The 25850-nt window shown below is 36.1% G+C and overlaps 1 protein-coding gene across 1 annotated transcript in view; it reads left to right on the top strand.

Moving 5' to 3' along the window:
- The first annotated feature begins 6557 nt into the window (after positions 1–6557).
- rut (adenylate cyclase rutabaga) overlaps positions 6558–25850 on the top strand; it is a 275093-nt gene continuing 255800 nt past the window's right edge. The window contains exon 1 of the mRNA XM_089634981.1: positions 6558–6922. The gene's annotated coding sequence lies outside the window, so the exon portion shown is untranslated. The remainder of the gene's footprint in view (positions 6923–25850) is intronic.

The raw sequence follows: 25850 nt of genomic DNA, 5'->3' as shown, positions 1-25850 counted from the left end.
CGAGGCTCAATCGTTCTTGGTATCCGATAATTAAGGGCTTCAAAAAAGTAAAAGCCAAAACCATCTTGAATTATAATGTATTACCAGCTCTTAGAGGATTGGAGTTAGCGACACGGTTAGACACCTACATAAGCACACACTTCACCACAATCTTTACACATCTGCCCTGATGATGGACACTGTAATGCTGTCCGAAACGTTGGCTAAAGAAGGAGTTAGCGTAACACTGCATAATACTCCAAAACCATCTTGAATTATAATGTATTACCAGCTCTTAGAGGATTGGAGTTAGCGACACGGTTAGACACCTACATAAGCACACACTTCACCACAATCTTTACACATCTGCCCTGATGATGGACACTGTAATGCTGTCCGAAACGTTGGCTAAAGAAGGAATTAGCGTAACACTGCATAATACTCCAAAACCATCTTGAATTATAATGTATTACCAGCTCTTAGAGGATTGGAGTTAGCGACACGGTTAGACACCTACATAAGCACACACTTCACCACAATCTTTACACATCTGCCCTGATGATGGACACTGTAATGCTGTCCGAAACGTTGGCTAAAGAAGGAGTTAGCGTAACACTGCATAATACTCCAAAACCATCTTGAATTATAATGTATTACCAGCTCTTAGAGGATTGGAGTTAGCGACACGGTTAGACACCTACATAAGCACACACTTCACCACAATCTTTACACATCTGCCCTGATGATGGACACTGTAATGCTGTCCGAAACGTTGGCTAAAGAAGGAATTAGCGTAACACTGCATAATACTCCAAAACCATCTTGAATTATAATGTATTACCAGCTCTTAGAGGATTGGAGTTAGCGACACGGTTAGACACCTACATAAGCACACACTTCACCACAATCTTTACACATCTGCCCTGATGATGGACACTGTAATGCTGTCCGAAACGTTGGCTAAAGAAGGAGTTAGCGTAACACTGCATAATACTCCAAAAAACAAGTCACTATAATGTCGAAATTATATGTTTATCCCGACTAAGAAACCATTGGTTTTAAAACATGTCGATCCTTTATGATTATAGTAGTGTACACAAAGTACTCTATTTTCAGATAATTAAAATGAAGGCACAAAGTGATTTTTCAATTATTGAAGAAAAAATAAAATAAAACAGTTACAATGATTGACTAAATAATAATTATTATTATTGGATCATTAATATAGTGCCATTTTCGTGGGAAAATCAACTATAGGGCGCCTTAGTTAGTATCCTTTAATATAATAGCTTTATTTTTTAATGAAAAGTGTTTGAAATTAAAAACTAAATTCCAACTTTGTGCAGTTCTTGAATATTTATTTTTTGATCGCTAGAACGCTAAATTTTTTATTTTTAAATGTATTTATGTTGTGTGGTAACTCCCCACCTATCTTATTTCATAACCAGCTAAAGTGTACCCAGCTTTGCTCGGAGACTTTTCTCTACTTTTTACAAATATAATATTCTTCCTTCTGGAAGAAATTCTCTAAATGATAGTGAAAACCCTATCAAAATACAATCTGTAATTTAAAAGAACGAAGCGAACATACTGATAGTGACTTTGGTTTATACTATTTAGAGATGGCATAATGGATTGCTGATTATGGGGTGCAATACTGCACAGTTATCATAATCATCCTTTTCTAGTATGCACAGATGTCACAAATAAAAATTAGTATGCCTATAGGTAAACCATGATTATTACATGTATAATAATATAATACTGACTTACTATATTTTTTTGTTGATTTGTTACCGTTGATGAATTAGATTGAATTTAACCACCCAAAGAGCAAACAAAACAGAGGACTAATGGAGGAATTAGACTATCAAATTCGGTGCCTTAGCAGGGGTGCCTGGATTCATGGGGTGAGGTTGTTCCAGGTCTTCCAGGACCAACCTGTGTGGTAGGGTGGATCGGAGGAGGCCGGTTGAGAAAGAGACTAGACCCATTGCCTCGCATTGATTCATACACCCATCACTCCTGGACACACTGACCCCCAGGGGCGGATCTAACGGTCAGCATTTCAGCAAATGCTGCTGGGCTCTATGCAAAGGATTACATTACTGTACATTTTAGGCTTTTTGTATCGTTGCCGTGACGTTACCATGGGAATTTCAAAAGGTCCATTGGTTCTATTTGTTTGAGCAAATTATTTAATGATTCCTCCTTTGTCACCATAATACTATATATAATATATGCATAAGTCCTTATATATTGAATGAACAAAATCCTTTTTCCCACTATGCACTTATGTTGTGATAAAACATTTGTTGCCAGTTTTTATATTCACATTCTCGGGTATATTCAAGTATTTAGATGTTTATTGAGGTGTTTATAGTTTCCTAACAATCAATGTTTTTCAAATGTTTCCAGTTTGCCAGTTTTTACATATCCATTCTCGGGAATATTCAAGTATTTATATGATTATTAGGTGTTTATAGTTTCCTAGCTATCAATAAACATTGATACAAATCAGACAGTTTGATAACATAAGCCAGCAAAATTTGAGTTGACCAACATAGGACTGTATGTATTAGTGCATATGTTTACAGACCTTACCAAGGGGGAAGTTCCTCGACTACGAATCCAGAGGTCGTGGGTTCGAAACCTCACATGCGTAAGTAAATTTAATTTGTAAACTTAAATTCTTATATTTTTATATATAGATTTAGTCATAGAAAAATAACATAATATAGTATTATTATACTTGCAGCACGATTCGGAGTGGTAGATACTCTCAGTATCGACTTGGTAAAAGACCACCTTTCAGAATCGAAACGTTTCTTGAAATGGCTTTAGCCATGTTTGGATACCAGATCTGAATAGCCAGGTTGTAGCAGTTATATTTGCAATCCCGGTAATTTGAATGTTGATTTTAATAATTACTTATACTGGATGTTGACCTCATCGAGCGCCTTGCTTTAGCGAGAGTGTAGCCGCTCGTATGAAAGGAAAGAGAGCAGCACCATCAGCCGGCAACTGAAGCAAGCAGTGCTCAGCGGACAAACAACAGAAGAATTGATTGCAGAGAAGGACGGATGGGTGAATCTTCAGTCGACACATAAAAGGAGTTATCTAGTTTCATTTTACTGTTATCTTAATTCTATGTTATATTTACTCTTACTGTGATGTCAATCATATGACACACATGACGCCCGACTATTTCTTTTAAGGTTAGTACTTCACGTTAATAATGTCACATGTCACGAAGTGAAGTCATCAACTTACAAGCGATTCTCGGAACCTTGTACACGCCCTGAGCTAGATTCATTTAATCAAATATAGAGTCTTGTTTACGAAGTGTCTCAGTTTTAAAACACAAGTATGTTTCACCTTTGTTAATAAAAAGCTTAATTTGTAATTATCTTTTTATTTCATTCCTCCACAGATCAATAGTAAATTGATGGGAATATGTGAAAACGTTACGAGGTACTCCTCCTCCTTCCTCTCTCCCATCTCCTTCCCCTTCCCATACCCTCCAGCCTAACAACACACATCATTTGGGGGATGCCAAAGACTCACCGGCTAATGTAAGTAGGGTGCAGTTGGACTCAGAGGTATACACATATGCATAAATATGTGTACACCTATATATCTTGACAATTCCCTTGCGAAGCGTAACTGAGAAACATCCTTGTGTCTTGTTTGCCTATTAATTGTTATTATGTTGGTAGTGTCGAGAGTAAACCTCTTTCGACGTTGGCACTCTGAAGTAAAGACAGTCAAAACTCCAACAAGAGGCAAAATATAGAAACTAGAAAACGATAATATGAGAAGTAAGTATGTAGAGTATGTATGTAGTAAGTAGAAGGAATGTGAATTGTGAAGATATGAGATTGAATGAGAAGGAAATGGACGGTCTAAGCATAGACGAAACATTGAATCGAAGAACAAATAGAGAGGTGTGTCGAATAAGTACGCAAGGTACGAAGAAAGGTGATGCATAGTGGGATGAAGATTAAAGCACTGGAGAAGAAAAAAGCATGTTTATGTCTGATAGCAGCCGGCAGTGCTTCTAGCAAGGAGAGGGATTCAGCAATGGAAGTGTATGAGGGATGCAAGAAAAGAGTAAGAGTTGGAGTGAAAGAACGAAAGAAACGCCTGAAAGAGGAAGAGGGAATCAAAATGACAGACCATTTCGAAGAAAACATTAAACTGTTTTGGAAGGGGGTCAAATGGTTCAGAGTGGTCCAGAAAACGGAAGAATGATAGTGATAAAATCAAAAGATGGAAAAATGTAGACGAATGAGGAAGAAATAAAAGAGAGATGGATGAAATATTTTGAGGAAGTTTTCGAAAGTGACCCAAGTGACAGTGATTCCAGCGGTTAATCAGGTATAAATGAGGATGGGGTGAAACTAACTAAATAAAGATCACGCCGTTTCTCCACAGGGGTAGGCAGAGAGGACAGACCGCCAAACAACTCGGTCTTGGCACACACTTCTTGCCTCATTCACATTCATACATCGTCTCGTATAAACTCTTCTATTATGCTGACTCTAGACATGGCATGACTTGAGTATCTGATTCACTTGATCTTGCCATGTCTTCCTCGGGCGTCCCCGACTCCACATTCCCAAACCATCTATGCGTCCCTTTCTTAATCTTACTCATTACGCTTACATCAGCCTTGAACTCTTTGCGGATCTCCACATTTCTCACACAATCATACGTGGTTTTATCACACATACGCCTCAGGGATCTCATTTCAACAGCATTCAATCTACTTTCATTATTTCTTTGCCAGTTCCATGCCTCACTTCCATACATCAGGGTAGGTACCAGAACTCCATTGTGGACTGCTAACTTCGCTTCATTGGACAATTTTTTGTTAGCGCCAACTGCGTTTAGTCCTCCATTAATGGAGTTACCTGCATTTACCCTTCTATCAATATCTCTGTCAGCCTTCCCATCTCTCGTAAACATACTTCCTAAATACACAAACTCATCCACCTGCTCCAAGTATTCCTCATTCACAACTATATTGCACACTGTTTTCGTACTCTCTCTTTTAAACACCATTACTTTAGTCTTACTTACATTCATCATTAACTCATTCTTCATGCATACTTCTTTCATCCTAGACACGAGAGACTTTAGATCATCCATACTATTAGCAATCAGCACCGCATCATCAGCATACAACAGGCAACATACTTTCAGATTACTGGGTTGAATGTTATCGAAATCAGCATATATGAAGAATGGTAAGGCAGTTGTTTTCGACAATACGATAGCCGTAAAACTCTCTCTAATGTTTGTAGGAGGGTTAACGCCTTATACAAAGGTAAAGGTGAATGTGGGAATCATAGGGCTATTAGCCTGCTAAATTCAGTTAGCAAGCAAATATGGTAGAATGTTGGTTGAAAGGGTAAGAATGTTAACAAAAGATAAAATATGGGATGTGCAAGGTGCTTTTATGAGTGGAAGGGGGCGAATGTACCAGATTTTCTCATTGCGTATGCTCACTGAGAAGTTTCTGGCAAAAAACCAGAAACTTTTCTGTGCCTTTGTACATCTACAAAAAGCATACAACCGAGTAAACAGTAAAAAGTTATGGAAGGTGTTGTCTAAGTATGGAATAAATGCGAATCTCACACAGGTAATTGCGTCTCCGTAAGCAACAGAGGTTTTACGGGGTGGTTTGACTTTAGAAAACGTTTTAAGCAAGGCTACATAATGTCACTGTGGTTTCTATACACAGATAATTGTTTGTGTTGTGACAAGCTACAAGAATAATTCGAGAGACCAGTTGGAGAGGTTAAGGGTCGACCCAAACCAGCCTCTACGTGTGCAGTGCGCATCTCACCTTGAACCTAGATTAACAATGAAGGCGTACCGATCTACTGGCTTTACAAAGCGCATGTTCAGCTGCAACAATGATGAGCTACAATAGCAAATACGTGCGTCGTCAGCCGCGCCACGAGCCCACCGTGCTCTCAACGTCCGACACCGAGAACCGAACATCATTTCACTGGAGCATCAAGAAGACCCGTGGTCTTCAAGTGCTTCAGTGATGAACATCATCTCTCAGTCTGGTCTCCGCCCGCTTGGCGTCGAGCTACCGATTTCATCGCCATTACCACACTCGACTTCCGTTCATCTCCGTTTCTACGTTGTTGAGCATCGGCCTGGTGAATTCGCCATCGATTATATCATTATACGATCAAGTAAATCAGATACTTGAGTCGGGTCATGTCAAGAGTCAGAATAATAGAAGAGAATGCATGATACGAGGTATGAATGTGAATGAGACAAGAAGTGTGTGCCAAGACCGAGTTTTTACATTAGTTTTTACATTAGTTTTCAGATTTGAAAGCTCATTTTAACAATTTATACGTATTTCCCTTTAGTTTTACAGGGAGTGGCAATGCTGTTTAGTAAATAATAATTATCGAAGAGCAAGTTCCTACCTTATAAAAGATGAGTTCCTAACTTTCAGTTATTTTTTACTGTCTACATCTGATGGTCGTCTATGCATGTAGATTTTCTATCTACGAGAAACTTAAATCTATGGTTATTAAGATCGAGCATTGAACGGCGGGAGGTTGATGATTTCTTATTCGTTGGTAGAAAAATTGTATTCACAATTTCAAGTGATATTTTTAAAAGAAAACATACTTCATTTTGACCAATAACTTCACAAAAACGTATCTTAGTTGTAAGTTTTTGTGTAGTGTTTAGGATAATATATAATATAATTTATTTTGGTCGTTTGACATTTTGTGTCAACATAGAATACATCGATGGGTGTTGTGTACCGAAAAGCATTTCAGTTCTGAGGTTACATTTTGGAGTTATTTATTTAATTGTGTTGTGAGTGATATTATTAAACTTATTTACAAAAAAATAAAGGATCTTGGCGACAGAGCTCTACGTTACTCGTTTTAAACCAACCGTAAGTATTATAATAGAAATTTGATTTTATAACTGTATGTTCTCCATTGCTTTGTTTTGTTTGATCAATTTGGTGAGTGGTCTGTTATTATCCGAAATTTATGATGTATTGTATTTCATTATTTAGGTTGATTTGAAAAGTTAAAAACGCTTCGTATTATTATTGTTAACCACTATTTTATTTGCTCGGGTTACTTATCGATTTTTTGCCTTTTATTATTATTTTCAGATTCTAACTAAAATATGAATGTACATATATTATCTGTTATTCACGCTGTAAAGTAAATATGTAGTACGTATAATATATTTTATTATAGGTTATTTGCAATAACTTATTTTTTCTTTATAAAAACATGAAATGTGTCGTGATCCGTGCAAATTTTCAGGTTTGTTTACCAATATTATGGATACGGGCAGTTACGTTTCTTACCCGTGTAATAATTTACATCGCCTTAACTTGCATCTATTTTACTTCATGTAAATTCGAGAATAATAGTTATTTTTTCAACGAGGTATTCATTTTTTTCAGATTTGAAATTTATAGTACCCATATAAATCTATGCTTTGTTTTTGTTAAATATTTATTTATCTAGGTAGGTGTATTCAATAAATCATTATTACTTAATATTTTTTTTAATATGAATACCGCAGAAGAGTCCCAACTGCTCCCAACCGTCTGGAGCCAGTGAGACTATGGCATTCCCAATTGGGGTATGTTGTAAGGCTGAAGGTAGTGGGATGGGGAAGAGGAAGGTGGGGGAGTACCTGGTTATTCAAATTTGGTCACCAAATACGGCTAAAGCCATTTCAGGAAACGTTTCAATTCTGAACGGTGGTCTTACACCAGGGCGATCCTGAGAGTATCTTTCACACTGGAACTATTGCATATTCGATTTTTGTGAAAAGGGCGCAGTACAAATTTTATTGACTAGGTTTACTTACTAGACTTTATCTTATTAAATACATGTACGGAAACACACTTACCTGTAGTTACTGAACCTGAATTTATCAATAATGATTTACACACAAACATATAATATCGACTGTGTTTAGGATAAAGGCGGTAACGCAGTCTCATCATTCTTTGTCGTTTTACATAGATTTTTCTATTAAAAAAAAAAATAAACATAAAATATGTACCTACGTATAAAAAGAGCGTAAAAGGTGAGATGATTTAGCAAGGAAACTCAACAAGGAGGCTCACTTTTGAAAGTAGTTTTTCTTTTCTCCTGTAAAATTTTTATTTTGAAGGTTTTTTCCTGAAAACTGTCGATATAATATTATTTAGTTATAATGTGAAAACTGACTGAAAAGTTTCAGATGTTTTGTGTTCCAATAGATGACGCATTTGCGCACTATTCATGATATAGTAATGCATTATTTTGTAAGCGACTTTAGGAAGGTGAGTACCTACAAACCAGCTAGGTAGGTATTTGATTTAAATTAAGCTGCGATTCCAGCAGTGACAACAGGCTTTTTATGCGATAGAACACCAAAGTTGAATCGACTTCGACTATGAGTCTATGAAATAGACTATAGAATATACACGGTGCAGCAAAACAGACAGTGCAGTTGTGAAGGGCCGGTACATCCCGTATGGTGGGGGTATTAACCTGGGAGGGGTTTCATTGTGTCGGGAGGGTCGTGCCATTTTCAGTCGTTACCATGGTTTGGCCCGGATTCGCCGTCCGCACGTTGTCGTACTTTCGTCGCCACCCAGCGGGCCTTCCTGCTGCAATTTGCGACTTCTCCCTGTAAGGCTACCTGAAGGAAAATGTTTTTAAACATCGGCCCCATACCTTGGAAGAACTCAAGGATCGAATTCGGGAGGAAATCGTCGCCATAGCCGTCGAGATGTGCCAAAATGTGTCCGAAAACTTCAGAAATTGCCTTCATCAATATATCGCTTTCTGATGTCATCTTCAGGACCTGATGCATAAAACGGCATGATATGATGTACCGAATAAAATATAATAAACTCCTTTTCTGTAAGTTGCGCCGTTTTTAATGGCACTTCAAAACTGCACTGTCTGTTTTGTTGGGAAAGTGTGGGAAAGGTGGGAACTGCAAACCCTGCATTGTAACTGCAACTTACAGTTACGTAGGTACCATTTATGGAGATGATTCTCTGAAGAAATTAGTTTATTACAATAAATATAATGTATAAGTACATAACATTATATAACATCTTCACTCGTATTTACTATTTTAATATAATAATCACTAAAAAAATATATTGTTCGGATCTTTTTTCCCGGGCACACCTACGTTCATTTGTACCTATAGAACACTGTTTTCGTTAATTTTGAAACTCATGGTAGGAACTGAAATTTCGTGGTTTAATTAGGTACCTACTTTATAAAGTACTTGCGTATAATAAAGCACTTCTTAATTTTATTCCTTATTTATTGACCGTGACCCGTTGCGCCCCGCTGCCAACTGGCATTAACGTAGAATAAAATTAAAAGCATTTCATTTAGGTGTGTGAATATCCATAAAAATAGGTAAAGCAATTTGTTAAAAAAAAACATTTTAGTCATTTGCATACACCATCAATCTGTATTTTTTTTATCTTATAACATTATTAAACCTAATAATACAATCAATGCACAACAATACTACCTGCAAAAGCAGAAACAATATAATATTTTATTACACTGTACATCATTCTTAATTTAATATAACATTACTTATGTAAAATCTACTTACGTATATCTATAAGGAATTTTTTATATTAATTTTGTATGTATTTGTAATACTTTAACTGTAAATAAAATAGAAATAAAAAAATAAAAACCTTGATGTCGTGATTGGTTTGGTGTATAGCCGGGTCTCCTCCGACAAAATGTTTTCAGAACATTGAACAAATGTTAAAAATTAATAAAATGTTTTCCATCGACCTCGGTGAGCAAAAACATTGTGTATAAATACACAAATTAAATGTTTATGGCAACGCCCTAATTTTTAATGTTTGCTCAAACATTTGTTCAATGTTTGAGCGAAGAATATCGCAGGAGACCCGGCTTGGCTCACTATTTTCTTAAATACACTCGTAGCAAAAATCAGTGTCACAAAATATTAATCAAGAAAAAATGTAAATATATATTCAGCAAATATCGCAAATTTTCCTGAAAGCAGAAACTGCTCTATATCTGAGTTTAACTCGGAAGTATTGTGGAATGTGGGTGCATATAATATTGTTGGTGCGAATCGTTATCGACCGCAGAAAAAATCAAAAATCCTCTAGAAAAAAATACAATAGAGCTCAATATAGCAGTTCCTTGTTCTGTCTGGATCGAAACGTCTGGTCACCTCCCCCCCCCCGCCAACAGCCACCATGGTCGGTCAGCATTATTCTAAAACCTATTTTGATTGCGGTCGGGCATCTCTGCCTATCGGAAACCTGTTTCGGCTCTCCGTCTGGCGAACGTTTTGTTTTTGTTTGGCCTACAGTGAATACTGGGATAGTCTGTCTTCTGTCTGCACAGTGCATATCCCGCCCTGTACTCAAGCCTCCCTCATACACGTATGGGATATTACACCACGCTATGGTGAGACGCGGCCACGCGTTACCTCCTCGGATGCCTGCCCCCTACCCTTCCGCATTACGTGAGGTGTCGAGGTATTGTAGCCGCGTCGGAGTGGTGTGAAGATACAACGTTGCATCGGTTAAGATGACATAACGACGTAAGTGAAGAAGGCGTGTACAAAAATATGCGACACACGGCTCTAGCGCATCGGACGGACCTACGGTCGATTTTGCTCTAGCAAATACTCTAATATAGAATGGGAATCTTATCAACGTAAGTGAAGAAGTCATGTACAAAAATATTCGGCGCGCGGCCCGACGTATTGGACTGACCTACGGTCGAATTTGCCTAAGCAAGCCTAGAAAATTAATCTTTCCGCGGGATTCATTTTAATTAATTCTGATAAAAGTGTTACTAAAATCTCTGTCGTTCCTAATTAAATACCTCGGGAAGTTACTAATTCATCGCCCAGAAAAAAATTGGTGCTTACCGCTAATTTTTGAGTTTGAAAACGTTTTATAAAATTTTCAAACCATTTGACGTAAAATATTTCAATGGTAAAGTACTTTTTTATTCATCTTAAATATAAACTCACATCCGTGGGTATTGCTATCAAAAAGATATTACAGTTATTCGTCGGATTGATTTAAAATGTGAGCCTCAATAATCAATCTCTTAAAATACGCTTTGGCAGAAGTATAGTTCTGTCACTTAGAGCTCCGTTGTGCCATTTCTTTCCGCCCAAAATAGTGATGTGTAATGAATCTATCAGAGAGATCCATCGACCAAATATCAATATAATATAAGACATTCTTAATAAACTCGCCATTAATTCCAATTAATTTTTATTTAAAATGTTGGGCGCGAGTTTGACGTGTTTCCCAGCTGTGTAATTGAAATACCGGTAAAACAGACACTACATCCTCACCTTATGTCTTACTGCACCGAGTTTTTTAATTCATTTTACATATTTTATGTTTGCTTTGGTACGTTAATTAGGGCCGTTTGTCTTGAAATGAACTGCGCAATTAAAAATCAGCTTAAATATTATTATACTGAACCTATTTTTGTAGTCGCTAGAACTAGAACCTAAACACCACGTAACATAATATTTATAATAATGTGTTATAAAGGGATGCACATTAAGGGCGGGTTGTTTCGGAGTATTTGAACAATTCATCAAATTTCAACGTTCATTTTCAAATTCTGTTTTTATTTCAGTTCTGTCAAGCAACTAGCATATAATTATACAATAACAGAACTTGGATAGAACTTTCGCAGAACCCGAAAATGAACGTTGAAATTTGATGAATTGTTCAAATTCTCCGAAACAACCCGTCCTAAACCTTCGTCGATCCGGATTAGATTTATATCGAATCGTAATGTCGATCGGTAATAAAAATCCGTAAAAAGCACCTTACGGTAACAAACCTACCTAATTATGATATTCCGAAACGTTCAGACTGGGTTTTTTGTACATTAACCGCTCACAGGAGGCCCCGAGGGAAATAATTTCATTCACAGAGTCTATGTCATCTTTGGGGATGCTGTGTGGCGGGTCTTTTTGATGAAAGGAAGGAGAGAAGTTCTGGGAAGGTAAAAGGTACGAGGGTTGGGTAGGAATCTAGGGATCAGTGTGTCCAGGAGCGACGGACGTATGAATATATCTCTCCCACTGCGGCGCAAGGCGATGGGTCGAGATACCAGCTGGAGAGGTCAAAGGGTCTCCCAAAACCAGCCTCTCCCGATCTGGCCCGCCACCCACCGGGTGTGCAAGCGCATACTGAACACAGCTCACCCGATCAAGTTGGGCTCCCCTGCTAAAACACCAAACGTAGCTTGCCACTTGGGGTGGCCCATGGCAGAGGTGTTGGTTATCCAGTAAATGGTTCCAGGGGCGGCCGTACCCAAACCCGCCTCCCAAATTACTTACTAAGTTGTATCCTGTGTATTATTAGTTATCTAATGTTGTTTAGTATCGATATTAAAAAGTTCAAAATAATCCCCAAATCCCAAGGCCAAACTTACCAAATCTGTTTTCGAAGGTTTTAACTTTTTAACTGACTTCGCCTCGGTTGAAATTAAAGTTTTAACGGAGAGCGTAGGCAGAGAAGATTTAAACAGAATATCGACGTTAAATAATCCGCATTGATATCTATTTAAAAAAAAACTGACACGACAACAGAATACAAAGTAGGTACTTCCCCACCAACCTCTTCACCATCTCCTTCCCTTCCCCTTCAGCCTCAAAACATACCCCAATTGAGGATGCCATAGTCTCACTGACTCCAGATGCTTGCGAGCAGTTGGGACTCTTGGGCGGCATTCACATTAAAAAAATATTTTCAATCATGTCAAAACCGTAGACATAGATAGATATATTTAGAATGTGTGATATATTATTACTTCCTTATTCTAAAATTCCAGAAAATTCCGTGAATAATACGAAATTTCGCGTTATTCGCGTGAAAAAGCGTTTTTAGAATTAAAATGTCAAATTTTCAGGCTAGGTTAAGTTGTCTCGATTTTCTATGTCTATATTTATATTACAAGAAAAAAGCAGGAAATCATATACCAAGTATCAATAAAAAATCCCTCGTTGATCATTCACTTTTCCGCGGAAGTGCAAATGTTCTGTCCGCTTCCCGGGTAATCTCACCGCAAAGCAGAGCTGTGCAGTAGCCGCGCTTATCTGGGCCTCGATTCTCTACGACGTCATTCCGATTGTTGTTTGAGTGGAATGACTTTTGACGTTTGGCGTATGCCTTCAAAGAGACTCAAAATTAAGAACTTCGAGCAGTTTATGTACTTTCGACGGCGATTGCGAGCGGCTTGGATTGTAGAATCGATTCCCTGCTCGCTCGTATCACGGACCGCAAACACTGGCCCAATGTCACTGTGCAGTTTGCACTGCGATGCTACAGAGACAAAATGCGGTTGTTTGTCACACCTCCTTCACATTGTACCAGGGCAAAAAACCTTTTATGGATTTTTTGTGAATCATACACGCACATCGAATGTGGCTGCACCGTGACTGTACCTAACTATAATTCGTTCCTTGTAAGTGACGCCTCAAAGCACAACTTTCTACATTTATATGTGAATACCATATGAAATCTTCAGTTGCCCGAAGCCAGTGGTAATATGGCAATTAGGGTAATTTATTTAATTAATTTATGTAATTTTTATTTTAGTTTCTAATCAAGCAGTACTGGGAGCAGTGGCGGCTATTCTATGAGGGTCATTTGGGCAGTGACCTCCCAAAATATGCTGCAATAGTCTAGATGAACACCTAGGAGTTTAATGCCATTTTTAGGGATGATGTTGCAGCCAGAAGTAATGAGAGGAGTTTTGTCTAACATTGACTGGCGCTTTTTTGTTGCTGTCCAGAGAAATTCTGTTTTGGATGGATTTAGTCTAAGTTTGTTCGAAGACATCCACTCTGTTATGGCACCAATGCATTTAACAGTAATATCTTTTAATTTGTCTTTCTCATTCGGTGCACAGTAGAAATAGATTTGCTGATCGTCAGCATAGCAATGGGAAAGAAGTCCGAATGAATCTATAATTTTGGCAACATCGTTGATGAACAGAATAAAAATTAGGGGCCCCAAGACTGAACCCTGGGGGACTCCAGAAGTCAGGGTCACGTAGGGAGAGTTTTTACCGCCCGCTTGTACAGATTGGGTTCGGCCACAGAGGTATGATTTTATCCACAAAACATAGCATTCTTAGCATGCGCTTTCATTAATAATTACATACATTTATACAGAATACAGTACTATTTCATTAGCGAGAAGTTGAAGGTTATCTTCTCTTTATATTGGCGTTGCGAAGGATTTTACTACATTTATTAAGTCATGATAACTTCAAAATTAGTTTTATCAATGGCTTTCTTAACACTCCTCGCAAATTAATTGAAATTATCTGATAAGATAAAGTAGAATATTATCACCAACTTTTCTAGTTATGCTATTTCATATTATTTGTAAATGCGTTTTCTAGTCTATATCAAAACGAAAACATAACACTACAAGTTGAAGCAACTGATACTAATAATATTACGACACGTTTATTTGATGCAAATTATTTATCGGTAGGCGCCTATAAATAATGTATTTTTTGCACTGTTTTTAGTAACCTGTTCTTTTCTCCTGAGTATCACTTGTGTTTTTATTATTTTTCTATGAATATTCGTGTATTTTTCAATGTCAAACTAAATATATTATGAGTCACTTAACAACATCGCTTTAATACGTGAATAAAGTTCATATAAATAAACTTGGCTGTGTGAAAATCTACCTCTGAGATGTTGATTAGTTCATTATTTACGCATTACTAGTTAATACGAATTTAATCAATTGTTTGAATAAATTTATTAGCCAGTCAACAGCGATAATAATTATTGATATTGTCTCCGTAACTGGTTAACATACACAATGTTCACAGTTGTTGCATATGTATATCACATTATTACTTCTTACTATTGTTGCATTGATTACAAATCGGCAACATTTTCAGGTGTAGCATTACGTTAACTCGGCGACAAACGAATCGCCTTGGGCTCGCATGATTAATGCTGTATGCAACTAGTCAATAAAACTGTTTTTGTATTCATGTCAGCGCCGCGTCGCCGTCGTGTCCATCTCCAATTGTAACAAATACGGTGTCAAAAGGGAGCTAAGCCGTGATCAAAACACGCCAATAAATTTAACAGAACTTAGTAGAAACGAACCTTAAGCTTTACGGGATATGATCATTGCCGAGGGATCTAACTGAGTTTTCTTGCTCGGTTTAATATTTGCATCCAGAACTGGCGATATTGTGTAATTGTGCATTATTACATCACTTGAGCACGTGGCCACTGGCCATGGTGCCAGAGAAACCAGGTCGATTTGGAAAATTGTGTTGAATGGAGTCATTTTTAATCCCGATTCGGTCATCAATCAATTAATTATTGAATTCAAAGACCTGTTATCACACGCGTGATTCGTATTTCGTATTTCCATGCGAACTGTTCCTGCTTGGTAACTAGAATAATTTTATTTGGTCGCTAACTGCAAGTTCGTTGACCTAGATGTTTCTCGGTTTGTAATCAGCCTCTTCGTCCACTTGAAAAACCGAGACGATAAAGGTAGTAATTTTTAGGATAATGAATAGGTATGGTATGCGTATCATCTGTTTTATGACCTTCGTCTTTATTTGACGATTCGTTGTTGAATAGAGGCCATAAACCGAGATCTTTTTTATAATGCAATTTTTTTATATTTGCATCTACTATCTCATTTCCGCCGTAGATAGTAGGCGCCTTCATAGATTCTGTATTCATCAGCAAATAGTGGAAACTTTCAATAACTTACCCATCACCTTAAGTTTTATGTTTCATAGCAGATACAATTTATTTAAAAAAATATACATTGTCAGGATGCGGGGAGTCTCGAAATAACATATTTCCGTTTTCCCAGGAAAAGTGTTAGCATGAGCATTTTTAAGATTCTGTCTGGGCCTGAGAATGCAATTATCCGGAGGTCGGCTCGTTCTCTTTATCTTCCGTTCGTCATCTGATTTTGGTCGGAGGTTTTCTTTGAAACGAACCGGAAAAATTTTAAAGAAATTACTACCACGACAAATTGAATTGTCTCGCTATAGAACATGTTTTATTCACAAGTATATTTATTTTTCTGACTCATCACGGATAATATGGATAACTGATCATACCGGAACTTTTCAAATGCGTATTTAATAATGTATTTAACAAAATAATATATTTTATATTACGAAGGTAAAAAAATCCGTTGCCGTTTTTGCTTTTGTACTTAAAATAGGTAGGATACTTTTGGTTTTGAATGTCAGTTTCAGAAGAGAATTAAGTTATTTAGTGCTACAATAGTCTGAATCAACTTCCTCCGTGTATTATACTCCTATAGGAGAATAATTCAAACAGGGAATGGGACATTGTTTGGTGACAGCGTTCCGGTTGATTTATAGCCCAGGGACCTTTAAGGTTGAACCAATCCCTGTGCAATTCGGGTCAATATGGATGTGTCACAGGGAGGAGGGCGAAGGTTCCACGGAAAAGCCGTAGTACGTACGAACTGAGAACCTTTATCACATATTACTATTTGCTCGCTCGCTAATCAGGCTTAGATCAGGCGGAAAATTTAACTTTTGTGTTTGATACGTTTTATTGCCAATAAATAATATGGTCTCTGTGATTAGTTGTTTCACGGCGATTGGTATTAGATGAAGCCAAACCATTGCATTTCGGAAAAGGTACGCTTTTAATCCAGAGAACCGATAAATTGGTTTTGATCCAGCTGGATTGGGTTATATGCTTTTGACGGTGAATATTTACCAGTTTATGCTCCGCTTATTTGCCGCTTTGTTTCGAATCGTTTCCCGCATAGGGACATACATGACTGTAGTTTAGACTTTTGGCTAAAACACGATATTCGATCGATTTTACATCGATAGCCTGTGGCGCATTGGTCATTTGTTGGTCCGGATTAAAGTGTGCACCATTGCCGCCGCCGCTGCCTGCCGCGTGCCGTCTTGTAAGGCGCGGTGGATTGTTTATGGTCAATGGCCATTTTATTATAAGTGAACTAATATTTCATCTCGCCGTCCTGACGAAAGCTCGCGTGACTTCCAATTCAACGTCTGATTTGTACTCTATTTTCGCTCATTCATTCGGTTCCGTTCACATCCGTCCTGATAATAATCTTTCGAACAATTTTCTTATAAACTCCAATTTTATATTTTTAATTTGAAATTATAAATAGAAACTTCTACTAATTAAAGTTTAATGACACTTGTGCAGTAATTCAATGCTACAATGGTTTTGTAGACCAATTATCTTGTTTTAAGGTCTAATTTCTAATATTCCCTTTATACTTAAGAAGTTAACTTTTTTTCCAATTTTTTTTAAGGCGATGCCATACGTAGTAATGCAAAATCATGTGTTTTTAGTTTGAAAATTTGGTCGCCTAGAAATGTTTCAGATGCTTTAATTAAATACTGCGAGTATAATAGGTACATCTTGGCATTTGAAATAATCGAGTATTTATTAGATAAGTCTTTTTATAAGCCCAGAAAAAAAGAATGTAAAGGCCTATGAAAACTGCTTTAAAGTTCAAAATCTCCTACTTACGAACCCATTTTCGGTTATGATTTTATTGTATAATGTGGCAAATTAAGTTATTTATAAATTGATAAAAAAAAAAAAAATATTTATGCTTATACATCCACAAAATAAAATAAAAAGCACTTTTTGACCATGTTTTTTTCTTGCACAAATCAAAACAGGCGGATGGTGTTAAGCGGGAATTTAAACCTTATCGCCATCTACGTAAGGGTTGTTATTGATAGCGGCTCAATTTGAAGTATTACACGACGTGGTGCATCGCCTTAACGTTTCAGTTTAAATTTTTTATTGATTATAATTCCCAAAAAAATAATTTCTTTTACTTCTTGAATATTTTGATAGTCTGTTTAGGGTAACAAGTTCGTTTAGTTTTTTTACCTAACACCATGAACTTAGTTTTAGTTACATTTAGCACGGAGACAGACGGCCTTTTGACGGCCTTCGCGGTCGAGGTATAGTAAGCCTCTCGACTAGCAATCCGGAGGTCGCAAGTTCAAATCCCGACGTGCGCAAGTAAATTTTGTTTGATTAATTTGTATTAATTCACAATTTCTTTATTTAAAATAATACATAAATATATTATAGTATATTTACACGTTCCAGAGTGGAAGATACTCTCAGTGACGCCCTGATGTAAGTCCATTCAGAATTGACAAGTTTCTTGAATTGGCTTTAGCCGTCTTTGATGACCAGACTTGAATAGCCAGGTACTTTCCACCTTCCTCCCCCATTTCCTTCCTCTCCCCCCTACCTTCAAGCTCACAAAATACCCCAATTGGGGATGCCATAGTCTCATTGGCTCCAGATGGTTGGGAGCGGTTGGGTCTCTTGTGCCGCATTCATATAAAAAAGACACCCATTGAAATTCTCACCCAGTAGCATTCATCTTTCATTCGCAGTACAATCTTCATTCGCAATTAACTGTCAAGCTATGAGTTACCCTTCGATATGCGGGTGCTCTTTATTTATTTATGTTTATTCTTGAATACACATTTTACAAATGAATACAGTGGTTTATATTGTAGTACAGAAAAAAAAGTACAAAAAATAGATTGATGAGGTAAAACTGTGTGTGGGTAATATTGTATGTTACGTGAACACCTCACTAGGAGAACCTGTGCTGAGGTGTTAACGTGTTTGTGATTAAGTGTAACAAGTATTTATGTGTTGCAGTAGAAAGTTAGTTTTATTTTATTTTTTTCACAGACACAAACATGCAAACACACATTTCTATGTGAGTGTATGTTTTGTTGGATAATTCTTGAAAAACGTGTATAAATATTTAATTTTACTTATTATATTTTGGTTATGGAAACACAACATTATATTTTTAAGCATTTATGTTTTTATACTATGTTGGTTTAACAAAATCAGGCAATAAACGAATAACACTACCTTTATATACTGTTACCAAACGTAAATAGAAATAAACTGTATCTTAATCTTTCTTTGGATGTAGACGCACAATTTCAATATTGTTAATGTCATATTATCAGCGCGATATTTCCTCGCAACGAATAGTTCCCCCGCACAGTAAAAGCATCCGGAATCCTATTCTCGTTCGTGTCGCTGGCGACGCTGATATAATATGCTGTTTGGTCCAAATATGTTTTTATGTTGCACAATGTACATAGCGTCTTATGGCGAACCACTACTAAGTAATTGCAAAATCATGTGTTTTTGGTTTGAAAATTTTGGTCGCTTAGAAATATTTAGATGCTTTAATTAAATATTTCGAGTAGAACACATCTTTGCCATTCAAAGAATTTTCTTGAGTCTTTTAATAAGCCCAGAAAAAAAGTATCAGACCTACAAAAATGCTCTAAAGTTTAAAATCTCCTTCTTACGAACCCCTTTTCGTTTATGGTTTTATTGTATAATATGGTAAAATAATTTCATAAGAAAATTATCGTAAAATATTTAAATATTTGTGCCTGTACTTCGCAAAATAAAATAAACGTACTTTTTGACGATGTTTTTTTCTTGTGTAAATCAAAATCGGTAGCGGCGTGTGTTAAACGGGAATTTAAACCTTATCGCCATATACATAAGGAGTGTTATTGTTAGCGGGTCGATTTCAAATATTGTATTTATGCGATTGAAAATTGAAAAACACCTATGCGGTGAAAATTTCTACCGTCAAAGCAGATTTTGATTTATAAGAAATCTTTGTACTTCCGCAGAGTTTTTCGAAAACAGGTGTAGACAGTATTATGCCGTAGCCAATAAACGTTTCGTACAGCATTACAGTGTCCATCATCAGTGCAGATGTGTAAAGATTGTGAAGTGTGTGATTATGTGTGTAGATGTGATACCGTGTCGCCAACTCCAATCCTCTGATAGCTGGTAATACCTACACTATAATTTAAGATGTATTTTTGCCTTGATGTAGCCATTAGATTTATTATCGGATACCAAGAACTATTGAACTTAGCAACACAAGGGGAAGTATGGAATCCGTTGGTACACATTGTCATCGTATTCTGATTAATTCTGAAATCTCAGTGTGCATTTAATTAAACCACGTATTTCGAGCCGACTTGTGCCGAGCCAAAGTTAGCCTTTGATAAACATTATTGTACGGTGTTTTGAGCACAAGGCAGAGAAGCTCTGTATCGATTGATTGTAAGTCCATGGGATTATCAAGCCGCAAATAGCGAAACCGAAGCTCCCGGTTTTCTATTCGACATCAGCGATTCATGCGAGCTTATTAAACGGTAACTTGCAAAACCAAAATACGTTCAACTTCTCATCGTACCAACTGCTAATAGTTTTTTGCACCTAGCATCAAATCGTTAGTACGGTCGTAAGTCGTAAGTGCTTGTTTTTTGTAGCTATTCAATTTGTTGCAAGGCTGATGGGAGCTAAGCCATTTAAACGTTAATTAGAAGCTCAAAACAATGCGCTCTACTTGAAACTGCCTTTGTTGTCTGTAAGTGATATTTTCTTTGAGAGCTTAAAGTAGGTAAAACATAACATCTGTTTATAATTCGTAGGTCTGGTTGAGAAGACAGAAAAGTCAAAAAATTCAAATTTATAGTTGTGGTTCTTTCAATGTTTTCATACCTAACAACCGATGTAGGAAAACAAAAAATATATATTTGTTAACAGCTTTCTGTGCACAAAAACCTTGGATTCTCACCTTCCTTAGCAAAATATAGTTTTTTTTTTACCAAATTAACTGTTTTCACACCCGACCTGAAGTTTTATACATTTTCGTGTTAAGATTATACGATACAGGTAGTTACAACCCGACTTCACAATTATTAGTGTCAACTTTTTATTATTATTTTTTATTTATATTTTTATGTAATGCTATGTTAAATATTTGTCATACAAGAGTCACATAGCTGCTCCCAACCGTCTGGAGCCAGTGATACTACGGCATCCCAAATCGGAGTATGTTGTGCGGCTGAAGATAGTGGGGAGGGGGAGGAGATGGGGAGGATGAAGGTGGGGAAGTACCTGGCTATTCTGATCTGATCACCAAACACGGCCAAAGCCATTTCAAGCAGCGTTTCAACTATGAATCTTGGTCTTACTGAGGTCTTACCAAGGCGATACTGGGAGTATCTTCCACTCTTGATTTTAAATGAGTAAATTGCGAAATAACAAAAATTAATAAAATTTGAACCGCGACCTCCGGCTTGCTAGTCGAGAGCCTTACGGGAGGCCGTAATTATTGGAATAATTTGGCATCTTGTATTATTTTTTGATTAAATTGATATTTCAAAGCTTCATAGCTCATGGCGGGGATGACGTCGCTTAACTCGTTGACCTTGAAATTGTAAATCGGAAAGTTGTCAATTTCTTGATTCCAATGATCACTATCGTGACACTATAAAATGTACAGTTTTTGCTTTATAAATAATCTTATATTATACTAACATAGATTTTGTCAACATTTGGTTTCGAGTAGGTAATAAAATAAGATTACACTAAAAAAACTCAATAGTTAAGATTTTCCTACTAATCCACTACTACGCCGTTTCTTTAAAAAACCCAAACAAATCCTCCGTAAACCTTAAATCCCCCATATTGTAGCCATGTTTCCTTGCAAAAATATTTTAAAAAAACAATCAAAATTAAACTAAAATTATCCTACAACCAATATTTAAAATCACGATGAAAGAGAAAGGGGCCTTTTTGGCCCGGAGCTCTGTATGCCAATATTTCATAAGTCATAAGTCATAATGATCATTAATATTCCTATTTTAACTTTGGTTTACCTTTTTCCCTTCCATTTCCATTGAATGTAACTATTCCGCCGGGTTGCCTTTTACTATTGCCTTTGAGACAATTCACTCGATGAATTCCTCCTAGTATATTATTCTGTTCATCCGTATCATTTTCAACATTCTTAGCCCACGTTCGAGAATAAGCCGAGAATAATAATAATAATATGTGTAAGCGTGTTAGTGAGGTATGGTTCGCTGTTGAATTTGACACAGGCCCGATATGTAGTAATAATAATATTTGGATGATTTGTATAGCGCCGTTTTTTGTGTAAAATCACCTTAAGGGTGATTTTAAGCTCGGTTTTGTTGGAAGGTCGAGCTTTGCGCGGCTTGGAACATAATCCGTATATAAATTGTTATCCAATTATTATTTATTAATTCAATTTAATTTTTTTTTTTTAATCTCTTTTTATTTATTTTACTACCTATATGTAAATACTATCTGTTCTTATATCCTCTATGGGATGTGTGGGATTGGACTAACTTCCCCACATCCTGGAATAAAGAATTTATTTATTTATTTATTATCCTAGATATCACCAATATTACACTATTGTCAGTAGCTTTAATAGAGGAAAGTGCTTCTTTTTTCGTTGTAAAACCAAACTACTGTCTATGTGAGTGGTATATCTATGCTCTCTACTGTCAACGTGAGCCTATGTCGTGATCTTTCAAAATGCCAATAACGCTGAAAGGCAGCATTTACGAGTTGACTTTTGATAAAGTCTCCCATTTCAATCATCATGTCGCTATATTAATTTTTTAATTAATTTTTTTTTTTTTTTTAATTAATTTTTTAAAAAGAAAGACAAACATTCCCGGGTTACGAATAACCCAACAATGTTTGAAAATATGCAAGGATACTAATTGTAAATAGAATTGTTTTTTGTTGGATTTTACACAACATTTTGGTTTTGTGTAACTTTCTCATAGATAACGCACCATTTTATGTTAAATGTATTTAATAATAGTTTTGATTGCTTCGCGAGTTGGCTGAGCATATTTTTATATTATTTATTATACGAGCCGTCAACAAGATGCCGGAGCTTTTATTGCTCGAATCGCCAGTATTAATTACTTGTACACATCACATTTACTATACCTACACACACTGTATCACAAACACATCTGGTAACAATGACATGTTTTATTGTTTGGCACAGAATTAAGGTTGACGATTTGTCTAATCAGGGCTTTTTAACACTCCAAGCTGGCCATAGCTTCATAATGTAGGCAATAGTCATGAAGATTATTAGGGAATCCGTAAGTTTGACAGTCCCTTATTATATGTGAGCTGATCTGACCCCTAAAACAGCGGGAAAGAGCTTTTTTTTATTAAGAAAGCTGGGTAAGGCTTTAAAATGTCGAGAGCTAGTCAGGCCCTTATAACATGTAACCTTATCAGACGGGGAAGAGCTTGATACCAAGAAAACTGAGCAAGGCCGTATGACATCGTAAGCTAGACTGGTCCTTATCATGTGGCAAGCTGACCTGGCTTCTTTTAAAGAAAACTGAGCAAGGCCGTATGACATCGTAAGCTAGACTGGTCCTTATCATGTGGCAAGCTGACCTGGCTTCTTTTAAAGAAAACTGAATAAAGCAGTACGATGCCGGATGCTAGTCAGGCCATTATTTTTTTTGACTTGTGTGATTTCAGCAGGAGGAATTCTCTCCATGTTTAATTTCGTCCAAGTCTAATTTTGACAGTGTAATATTGTTAATTTCGTCATGTAACCATTTTACACGTGTGCCCAATGTGTTTTTGGCTAGTTGGCTTGATTAAGAATATGTTTTCGAAATTCATACCCAATATTTAAATCTTAGAGCCACCGCAGCAGTTTTCCAATATGTGTTAAGAAATTAAATCTAAACAGATATCATTTCAAGAACTAAAATAATTCGTTTACCCTCGCGGGGGATTAACCCACTATTTTATCATACAGTAAATCTGTTTATTCTAGTGACGAATTTAATGGAGATAATTTAATATTCGGCATACAATACTTGTCTTGTCAATCAGTATGTAAATTTAAAAAAAAAATTACCTCTTAAATATATTAGTATTACAAAGATATAGTATATTGTCCTCCACGCTAGTAGTTCACCTGTGTTGTGGAGGACTTTTTCAATTGTAAAGTTATATAATATTAACAATACAGTGGAGTTGGTTACTAAAAATTAAAATATAACATCGATTTTTACATAGTTTTAACAAAAACAACTGTGAAATATAACAAAATTAAATATTAAAAGGATTGTAGCCAGTTCCTTTTTTATTTTTATTTCGTAAGATTAGATGTTTTATATTGTGTTGGAAGTGAATTGTATAGTTTTATAGCCTTATTATTTGATTATTTGACTGTGAGGTAAATAGCTCAGCGCCTTGCAATTCTTAAGTAAATAATTAGTGTTATTGTATTAACTCCATATCTACTGCTTCGGTGACTAATTTGGATTAAGTTCGTGGCTCTTGCATTTTTTTTTTCGGATGTAACTTTTAATAATAATTATGGACTTAATTAACTCCAGCGCGAAAGGAAAACAATTCAATATCAAATAAATTGAATTACAACAGTAATATCGTTTAATTTTTTTCATCCAACGCTATGTATAAACCTTATCGTGTAATAAATTATAAACATTTAAAGCTCCTTTAAATAATGATTGTATAATTTATTCGTCATCATCAGTATTTGATATCGTTCTCCCGGTAACACGCTTTTCCCCTCAGTTTGTCGGAAATTTGAGAACTTTATATTTTATTCTTCTCGGAATCCAAGCAGAGTCTCGTTCGAATTTAAAATGTGAGGAAGCTTTAGATTACCATTCATATTTTATCTCTTGAAATGTAATGCTTCAAATATTCTCTAAGGGATATTTAGAATTTTCGAAGAATTCATATGAATATTCAATGAGGAAAGTACGAGGCAGGTAAAAGAAAATTGATAAAAAACTCGTTGAAAATTTGATTCAAAATAAATTGTATCTTTAATAATTCGACAACATTTACTAACCACATGTTTTGTTTGTCCAATTATTATTTTTTTGTATCTTTGCTTCTTCTCATCGTGTAGGTACATAGATTTATATTATGAACATTTGTATATAATTATTTTACAAGCGTAAAGATAATATTTTATAATTATATTATATGTGAATTATCTCTTTTTAAGATTTCAAAGAAAGAAGTCTAGGTCGTATTTCAGGGTTGTTCGTGTTGAAGGGCTTAATAACGATTAGATTAAGTGAGGATTCTATTGTAAAGGTTTCAGCTCTTGAGATTTTAAAAATAAAATCATGAATGGCTCGGATGGAGTGGTTCTCTTCCATTTCCCACATCAGAGGATGCGCGAGATATCGTCAGTGAGAGACTTCTAATGACTTCCTTCCTTCGCCCCACAGCCACTACCACCGCCATGTACCCAAAGCCCAGGACCGGAGATGAAATAATCAGAGAGGGTATTGCATTAGTCGACTTTTAATTAAGTGTTTACTTTAACACTTTTTTAGTAAGAAGCCAGGTAGAGTATATTTCGCCTATTTGGTATAGCTGTATGGACCAGAAATACAATAGAAAATGCTACCTTCTTCTGTGACAATTTCAAAATAAAGTATCAGGCTCACACGCCTATAACAATGGATTTGGGAATATTGTCGAAATATTTATAAATTCCGTATTAGAGATTAAACGCATCTTCATAAATACTTTTCTGAAAAGTACGAGTTTATCACTCCGTACCGTAGTGAATATATCTGAATGTTTCCCTATAATATATACCGTTTCATAATTTATTTTAAATTTTACACAGGTTGTTTCTTTAATTTGTTTTGCTAATCTTATTTTAAAGAAGTTCGTTTTATATATTATTATTTCACATGTTTTTAATGCATGCGTCACACTTCGTAACTTTACTAATTATATAAATCATGTACTCGCTATACCAATGTTACCTACTATGTACAACAAATAGTTAACACAACTGTCTAATACATTAATTTCATATAAAAGCCCACTGG

The sequence above is a fragment of the Hesperophylax consimilis genome, chromosome 8 (assembly GCF_061612785.1).
Source record: "Hesperophylax consimilis isolate HC1 chromosome 8, BYU_Hcon_1.0, whole genome shotgun sequence".
In the NCBI taxonomy this organism is placed as follows: domain Eukaryota; kingdom Metazoa; phylum Arthropoda; class Insecta; order Trichoptera; family Limnephilidae; genus Hesperophylax; species Hesperophylax consimilis.
This window is presented reverse-complemented; position numbering and strand designations above follow the sequence as displayed.